The 9,742-nt window shown below is 42.3% G+C and overlaps 1 long non-coding RNA gene across 1 annotated transcript; it reads right to left on the minus strand.

The window, feature by feature from the left end:
* Nucleotides 1-606: 606 nt before the first annotated feature.
* Nucleotides 607-1,334, minus strand: LOC147950177 (uncharacterized). The gene is made up of 2 exons (XR_015596262.1): nt 1,190-1,334; nt 607-893 (listed from the first exon to the last, which is right to left on the minus strand). It is a non-coding gene; the product is annotated as an uncharacterized LOC147950177 (long non-coding RNA).
* Between the last annotated feature and the right edge of the window lie 8,408 nt (nt 1,335-9,742).

The raw sequence follows: 9,742 nt of genomic DNA on the forward strand, positions 1-9,742 counted from the left end.
CACTTATATCCTTTTTGAGTTGTAGAATAGCCGATAAACATTGCCTTAGTACTCTTAGCATCAAGCTTGTCTCTTAGTTCACCTGGTCGCAACACATAGCAAACACAACCAAATACTCGTAAATGATCAAAGTTAGGCTTTTCATTGTTCAATACCTCAAATGGAGACAAGTCGTTGAGTATTTTTGTTGGTGTGCGGTTGATAAGATAACAAGCTGTGAGCACGGCATCTCCCCAAAAGCGTTTTGGAACTCTTGTATGGAACATCATGGACCTTGCTACCTCCATGAGATGCCTATTCTTCCTTTCAGCCACCCCATTTTGTTGTGGTGTGTATGGACAGCTAGTTTGATGAAGAATTCCATGTTCGGCTAGATATTGCTTAAAGGCATGGCTTGTGTATTCTCCACCATTATCTGATCTCAAAATTTTAATCTTGGCATGATAGTGGTTAGTGACATAATTTTGAAAGCTAGTAAAAGCTTCAAGAACTCTATCCTTAGAAGGAAGCAAAGTTATCCAAGTATATTTTGATTTTTCATCAATAAAAGTCACAAAATACTTTTGATTTTCTCTAGATAAGCAAGGGGATGTCCAAACATCAGAATGAACCAAATCAAAACATTTTTCATAAATAGTAATAGATTTAGGAAAAACAGCCTTGCAATGTTTACCAAGAATACAAGCCTCACACCCATCATTTTGAAAAGAAATATTAGGGAACATTAAAGCTAAAGCTCTAGTGTGAGGATGTCCTAGCCTAGCATGTAAAATAGAATCACTAGGTTTAACAACAACCGAATTAAAACAAGAAGCAGATAAATTCAAGTCCTCAAGCATATAGAGATCACCCTTGGAACCTCCTTGACCAAGGACCTTACTTGTCTCAATATCCTGAAAATGAACCTTGTTAGGACCAAATATTGCATAACAATTCAAATCAGTAGTGGCTCTCTTAACTGATAGCAAGTTGGAAGTAAAATTTGGCATATAGAACGCTTTAGTATCTTTATCAAATAATTTCAAGTTTCCAATGCCTTTAACTGGCACTTTCTCACCATTTGCTATCACAACATTACCACTAGCCGGTTTAATATCACTCATTAACCTAGAATCACTAATCATGTGGTGAGAAGCACCGGAATCAACTATGAGCGGTTTAGTTTGATTCAAGGCAAGATAAGAGTTACCGGAATTTTCTTTGAGTGCCTTAATGAGCGCATCAAGATCAGACTTCCTCACGAGGTCCGACGAGGCAGCCAGGGCAGTTCCATTCATATCCGGAGCTCGAGGGTTCAGTTCAGCAACCAATGGCTCCACACTCGCTCGATGAGCTCTTGGTGCTCCACGGTGGTTCATTGGTCGGTTTACTCGGAGGTGTGGGTGGAGAATCCAACACTCATTCTTGAAATGGCCCGGCTTCTTGCAGTGGTGACACACTGGTTCTTTCTTGTTATCTCCTCGATAGTAGCCCTTGTTTGCGGTCGCTACATCAGCTTGGTTGGCGGTTACAAGCTCCCCCTTGTTACCAAACAACCCCATGGAACCATGCTCCTTTTGAATCTGACTACACACTTCCTCCAGGCTGGGAAGCTTGTCCGACCTCAAGATATGCTTGATAAGATCGTTGTAAGATGGATTCAGCGTAAGGAGGAGGCCGAACACCTTGTCTTGTTCACGCCTCTCATTCAAGATTGCCGGATCAAGAGTCGCTGGCCTAAGCATCTCAAGCTCAGCCCAAAGGGACCTAAACTTCCCAAAGTGTTTGGTGAACTCCATGTCTTCTTGGCTTAGGTTGTTGATGGCTCTCTTGATCTCAAAGACTCGGCTTAAATTGGTAGTGTTACCAAAGACGTTTTGCAAGGTATCCCATAGATCCTTGGCCGTTTCACAATACGAGTAGGCCTCGAGTATTGGAGCATCGAGAGAGTTTTGTATGATGGCGAGAACACTTTGGTCTTCTTGAAACCACTTTTCTTCACCACTTGTGGCCACAACTTTGCCGTCTTCAGTCGGCTCGCCCTTCGGAGCTTCACTTGTTGTCACATGGGTCCAAAGCCCTCGGCCACATAGCGCCGTCTTTGTGGTCCTTGCCCACAACAAATAGTTCTCTCCTTTGAGAGTAACTGGAACAACCAAGGTTTTGGTGCTTTCCATGGAGTTTTGTCCAATGGTCAATAAGTTTACCCAACGGTTAAAGAAAAACTCAAGAGATTGAATGAACGAGTTGCGGAAGAAAGTAGAGTGAATGAAGAGTTTAACGAGAGGAACCACAAGGCTCTGATACCATGTAAGTTTAGAAACGAGAGAGTGTAGAGATCGAGTGAGTTTGAGAGTGTTCGCACGAGAGAGTAGAAGAGAGTATGGAAGTGTAAGAGAGAGAGTATAGAAGAAGAATCAAACTTCTTACTTGAAAAAGAACCTAGATACATCCTAATTATAGACAAAGTAAACAGCATATTCCTATGGGATCCTATACACGCTTTACATGACTGAAAGTGACATCCTTCCTTCTTAACATAACATGTGACTTGTGAGTTGAAATATCTTCCCACTTGCACACAAACTCCAACGGTCGGTAGGAGAAGGATCTAGAGACTTGGTTGTCTCATACAAGCCTTAGAAGACTTCAAGTGGGCTTCTACACGAGATGGTATGGTTGGCCCGATGAGAGAGAACGGTCGTTGACTTGTACGGACATGGTGATCAAGATCCCAAATTATATTAAGTGTTGTCTAAACACTCCAAATTCATCCCGAACTCTTATAATTAGTCAATTGCATTGGGTTGTCGCACATTCTAACCCTAGAAACAGTAACAAATCAATTTACTGCTTCGAATCAATGTTTTCTCGGTTTTAGCCTGTTTTGGGAAAAAGGGTAAAAAAGGTGTCTAAACACTCCAAATTCAACCCAAACTCTTGTAATTAGTAAAATGCATTGTATTGTTACATATTTTGACCCTAGAAAGAGTGAACTAGCTGTTTACTGCTTTGAAACTATGTTTTCTCTTGGTTTTAGCATGTTATATCGGTTTTAGCCTGTTTTGGGATAAAACGGGTTTAAGTGTTGTCTAAACACTCCAAATTTAACCCGAACTCTTATAATTAGTCATATGCATTGGATTGTTACATATTTTGACCCTAGAAAGAGTAACATAGCTGTTTACTGCTTTAAATCAATGTTTCTCTCTGTTTTAGCCTGTATTCTCGGGTTAAGCCTATTTTGGGATAAAAGGGTGTAAGTTTGAGAGTAGAGTAATCAAGAGATTATGGAAGAGAGTGAAATCGTGTAAAGAGTGAGGAGAGTGAACGATTGAGAGAGAGAGTGTTGGAGAAAGAGAATGAACTCTTTTCTTGCTTGAATTAGAACATACTTACAAACCATATATAGAGCTATACAAAGAGGATATTCTTTCCTAGGGTTCTATGTGCACATTAATGAGAGATAGCGACATCTCCTTATTCCTACATGTGACTAAACCTTTGACTTCCCACTTGCAAGTTGCCTAACGGCTATAATAGAAGGATCTCGATGAAGGGAGATCGTTGGGAGCTCTCCTTAGTGGATTGGGCTTATGAGATACGAGATGGCTTGGTCAGCCCATAGGTTGTCGATCGTACGGACGTCCGTACGGTTGTACGGACGGTGGTGGCCAAGGTGGTGTGCCAAACTCATACTCCCCCTCAAGCTTGACTTAGATGATCAGGCAAGCTTGACAGTAGAGGCACCCACCTCATTAAAAAAACCTTAGTATAGAAAACCTCATGGGAAAAACTATACATAAGGGAAAAAGAGTGTAGGTGCCTTGTGAAAGACTCATGGCCGAGTGAGGTCTATAAGGCCGAGCTTCGAGTGAATATATTCGCACACTTGGGGACTTGCAGCTTTGGTGAGGATGTCAGCGAGTTGTTCCTTGCTCTCGGTGTGACATGGTAGGACAACTCCAAGCTTGATTTGCTCTCGCACCTTATGACAGTCCACCTCAATATGTTTGGTCCTCTCATGAAACACTGAATTGGTTGCTATGTGAATGGCAGCTTCATTGTCACAATGCATGGTGATAGGACTTGTGATTTCCACTCCTAAATCCTTGAGGAGTGCTTTGAGCCACATTAGTTCAGTTGTGAGTTTGCGCATGGCCCTATACTCGGATTCGGCACTTGAAAGCGATACGACCTTTTGTTTCTTGCTCTTCCATGTGATCAGGTTGCCTCCAAGGAATGTGCAATAGCCAGTTGTGGAGCGACGGTCTCCACGGTCTCCAGCATAGTCAGCGTCGCAATATCCTACCAACTCGGTGTTCTTGTTGCGGCCCATCCAAATGCCTTGTCCCGGTGAGCCCTTGATGTATTTAAGGATTCGGTCGACCATGTTCCAATGATGGACAGTTGGATTGTTCATGTGCTGGCTCACCTGGTTCACAGCAAAGCAAATATCAGGCCGTGTTATAGTTAAATAGATTAACTTACCTACTAGGCGCCGGTAGCGACCAACGTCCTTGTATGGTGCCTGCTCAAGCTCCCCCTGTCCTCCGGCCTTGTAGTTCTCTTCAAGAGGTGATGCCACTGCCTTTGAACCTAATTTTCCTGTCTCATTTAACAAGTCAAGAGCATATTTTCTTTGTGATAGAAATAAACCTTCCTTTGATCTACATATTTCTATCCCAAGAAAATATTTCAACTCTCCAAGGTCCTTAATATCAAAGACTGATTTCAAGAAGGTTTTAGTGTTTTGAATACCTACCGAGTCACTCCCAGTGATGATGATATCATCAACATACACTAGGATGACTACTATACCTTTGGTGCTTGGTGAGGTAAATAGTGTGTGATCAGCCTCGGATTTGCGAAAGCCTTTGTCAAGGAGGATTGTGCTCAGCTTGTGGTACCACGCCCTTGGCGACTGCTTTAGTCCATAGATGGCTTTGTTGAGCTTGAGAACCTTCCCCGGACCAATGGTGTCTTCTAGGCCCGGTGGTGGCCGCATATACACTTCATCTTCGAGCTCGCCTTGTAGGAAGGCGTTCTTCACATCCATTTGCCATAGCTCCCAATCAAGATTTGTGGCAAGAGAGAGAACCACTCGAACAGTGTGAAGTTTGGCCACCGGAGCAAACGTATCAAGATAGTCCTCCCCATACGTTTGCGTGAATCCCCGGGCTACAAGGCGTGCCTTATACCGTTCTATCTCCCCATTGCTCTTATATTTGATTGTGAAGATATACCGAGATGTGACAGCCTTCTTGCCCTTGGGTAAGTCAGCCTCGTCCCATGTGTGATTTTGCACCATGGCCGTATTCTCGGCGTCCACCGCATCTCTCCATACCTTGTGCTGCTTAGCCTCATCATAGGTCTTGGGGATCCAATGCTCATCAATATGGCCAAGAAACACTTGATGCTCTATCGGAAAATGAGCTAAGGTGCACACGGCCTGAATCGGATGAGCAACGGCCATGTTGTTGTAGTACACACGGGTGTTCCTCCAATGACTAGGAGGATACTTGATACGTTGGCTGCGCCTAAGAGGAACTACAGCCCCAGCTTCGGAGTTGGCCCGTCCCGGAGTTATGATTTCCTCAAGCTGTTCGGCCGACTCCTCGGTTGTTTCGGCCGTGATGTCCGCGGGTGACTCCTCAGGCTGCTCAGTATGGTCATCGGCATGTATATCAGGATCAGGCTCAGTGAATGGCTCAGATTGTTCTGGTGATGTTGGTCTGGCTGACTCGGTAGAGATCCTATCATTTTCAAGACCTAGCCGCTCAAGAATTACTCGGAGGTTGCGCGTCCGATCAGATGGAGAGTCGGAGAGATTACGGAGCTCATCCCAATTCTTCTCGTCATAAAAGCCGTGTGTCTCCATGAACTTGACATCACGAGATACTAGAATTCTCCTTGTTGTAGGTTCATAGCACTTATACCCCTTTTGTGTAGTAGAATAGCCAAGAAACATAGCCTTTGTACTCTTTGCATCAAGCTTGTCTCTTAGCTCACCTGGTCGCAAAACATAGCACACACAACCAAACACTCGTAAGTGATCAAATGTAGGTTTGTCATTAGTTAATACCTCAAATGGAGACACATCCTTTAGAATTTTTGTTGGTGTGCGGTTAATAAGATAACAAGCGGCTAGCACAGCATCTCCCCAAAACCTCTTTGGAACCCTTGTGTGAAACATCATAGACCTTGCTACCTCCATCAGATGCCTATTCTTCCTCTCAGCCACTCCATTTTGTTGTGGGGTGTAAGGACAACTAGTTTGGTGAAGAATTCCATGTTTGGCTAGATATTGCTTAAAGGCATGGCTTGTGTACTCTCCACCATTATCTGATCTCAAAATTTTAATCTTGGCATGAAAGTGGTTAGTGACATAATTTTGAAAATTAGTAAAGGCCTCAAGAACTCTATCCTTAGAGGGAAGCAAAGTTATCCAAGTATATTTTGATTTTTCATCAATAAAAGTCACAAAATATTTTTGATTATCTCTAGATAAGCAAGGAGATGTCCAAACATCAGAATGAATTAAATCAAAACATTTTTCATAAATAGTAATAGATTTAGGAAAAACAGCCTTGCAATGTTTACCAAGAATACAAGCCTCACACTCATCATTTTGAAAAGAAACATTAGGAAATATTAAAGATAAAGCTCTTGTGTGAGGGTGTCCTAGCCTAGCATGTAAAATAGAATCACTAGGTTTCATAATAACTGAATTAAAACAAGATACATTAGAAGATAAGTTCAAGTCCTCAAGCACATAGAGGTCATCCTTGGATCCTCCTTGACCAAGAACCTTACTTGTCTCAATATCCTGAAAATGAACATTGTTAGGACCAAATATAGCATAACAATTTAAATCAGTAGTGGCTCTCTTAACTGATAGCAAGTTAGAAGTAAAGTTTGGCATATAAAATGCCTTAGTCTCCTTATCAAATAGTTTCAAGTTCCCAATGCCTTTAACTGGTACTTTCTCACCATTTGCTATTATCACATTACCATTAGCAGGTTTAATATCACTAATTAGCCTAGAATCACTAATCATGTGATGGGATGCACCAGAATCAACTATGAGGGGTTTAATTTTGTTTGAGGCAAGAAACGCCTTACCGGTGGCCTCTTTGATGGCTTGGATGAGCGCATCAAGGTCGGACCGCCTTACCAGCTCGGACGATGCTGCAGCAAGAGCAGTTCCACTGGTCACTTGTTGAGGTTGCTCAGAGATTGATGACCCCCCCATGGCTACTGCTTGATGAGCTCTCGGTGGTCCTCCGCGGTTTGGTCGTCCACCTCGGATGGTACCCGGCGGTGGTGCTAGATGAGGGTGTAGAATCCAGCAGCGGCTCTTGAAGTGACCAAGCTTCTTACAATGCTCACAAAATGGCGGGTTGTTCTTGTCCTCCGGCTTGTAGTAGCCCTTGTTTGCTGATGCCGTCTCAGCTTTGTTAGCGGTCACAAGTTCTCCCTTGCCGCCAAACAATCCCATGGAGCCATGCTCCTTTTGAATTTGGTTACAGACATCATCAAGGCTAGGGAGCTTGTCCGACCGTAGAATATGCTTGATAAGGTCATTGTAGGAGGGGTTCAAGGTCAAGAGAAGGCCGAACACCTTATCTTGTTCACGCCTCTCATTCAGAATGGCCGGATCTATAGTCGCCGGCCGGAGCATCTCTAGTTCAGCCCAAAGGGACCTAAACTTCCCAAAGTGCTTGGTGAACTCCATGTCTTCTTGGTTGAGGTTGTTGATGGCCCTCTTAATCTCAAAAATTCGGTTTACATTTGTAACATTCCCAAAAACATTCTTGAGAGTGTCCCACAAGTCTTTTGCTGTCTCGCAATAAGAGTAAGCTTCAAGTATAGGTGCATCTAGGGAGTTTTGAATGATAGCTAGGACTCCCTGATCTTCTTGAAACCACTTGTTCTTCTCATCGACAAGATCCTTGCCGTCTTTGGTGGTCTCGCCACTAGGAGCTTCGCTCGTCTCAACATGGGACCAAAGTCCTCGGCCGCATAGGGCTGTCTTTGTGGTTCTAGCCCACAGTAAGTAATTCTCTCCCTTGAGAGTAACTGGAACAATGAGAGTTTTGGTAGTTTCCATGGAAAAAGATGAAGAGACCGTTGGTTAAAGCTATTGTCCAACGGTTAAAGAAAGAAGATTCAAGAACAAGAAATTTCAAGAACAAGAAAGAGAATGCGGAAGGGAGTGATGGAGATTTGAGGCAAGAACAGAATCAAATCTGCTCTGATACCATGTAAGTTTGAGAGTAGAGTAATCAAGAGATTATGGAAGAGAGTGAAATCGTGTAAAGAGTGAGGAGAGTGAACGATTGAGAGAGAGAGTGTTGGAGAAAGAGAATGAACTCTTTTCTTGCTTGAATTAGAACATACTTACAAACCATATATAGAGCTATACAAAGAGGATATTCTTTCCTAGGGTTCTATGTGCACATTAATGAGAGATAGCGACATCTCCTTATTCCTACATGTGACTAAACCTTTGACTTCCCACTTGCAAGTTGCCTAACGGCTATAATAGAAGGATCTCGATGAAGGGAGATCGTTGGGAGCTCTCCTTAGTGGATTGGGCTTATGAGATACGAGATGGCTTGGTCAGCCCATAGGTTGTCGATCGTACGGACGTCCGTACGGTTGTACGGACGGTGGTGGCCAAGGTGGTGTGCCAAACTCATAAAGGGGTTTAAGTGTTGTCTAAACACTCCAAATTCATCCCGAACTCTTACAATTAGTCAATTGCATTGGACTGTCACACATTCTGACCCTAGAAACAGTAACAAATTAATTTACTGCTTCGAATCAATGTTTTCTCGGTTTTAGCCTCTTTTGGGAAAAAGGGTAAAAGTGGTGTCTAAACACTCCAAATTCAACCCAAACTCTTGTAATTAGTCAAATGTATTGTATTGTTACTAATTTTGACCCTAAGAAGAGTGACCTAGCTGTTTACTGCTTCGAAACTATGTTTTCTCTCGGTTTTAGCCTGTTTTCTCGGTTTTAGCCTGTTTTGGATTAAAACGGGTTTAAGTGTTGTCTAAACACTCCAAATTCAACCCAAACTATTATAATTAGTAAAATGCATTGGATTGTTACATATTTTGACCCTAGAAAGAGTAACAAAGCAATTTACTGCTTCGAATCTATGTTTTCTCTCGGTTTTAGCCTGTTTTCTCGGTTTAGCATGTTTTGGGATAAAACGGGTTTAAGTGTTGTCTAAACACTCCAAATTTAGCCCAAACTCTTATAATTAGTCAAATGCATTGGATTGTTACATATTTTGACACTAGAAAGAGTAACATAGCTGTTTATTGCTTCAAATCAATGTTTCTCTCGGTTTTAGCCTGTTTTCTTGGTTTAAGCCTATTTTGGGATAAAACGGGTTTAAGTGTTGTCTAAACACTCCCAATTCATCCCGAACTCTTACAATTAGTCAAATGCATTTGGTTGTCACACATTCTGACCTTAGAAACAGTAACAAAGCAATTTACTGCTTCAAACCAATGTTTTCTCGGTTTTAGCCTGTTTTGGGAAAAAAGGATCAAAGTGGTGTCTAAACACTCCAAATTCAACCCAAACTCTTATAATTAGTCAAATGCATTGGGTTGTTACATATTTTTACCCTAGAAAGAGTAACATAGCTGTTTACTGCTTTAAATCAATGTTTCTCTCCGTTTTAGCCTGTTTTCTCGGTGTAAACCTATTTTGGGATAAAGGGGTTTAAGTGTTGTCTAAACAC

Source organism: Camelina sativa, chromosome 1 (assembly GCF_030686135.1).
Source record: "Camelina sativa cultivar CO46 ecotype springtype chromosome 1, ASM3068613v1".
Classification (NCBI taxonomy): domain Eukaryota; kingdom Viridiplantae; phylum Streptophyta; class Magnoliopsida; order Brassicales; family Brassicaceae; genus Camelina; species Camelina sativa.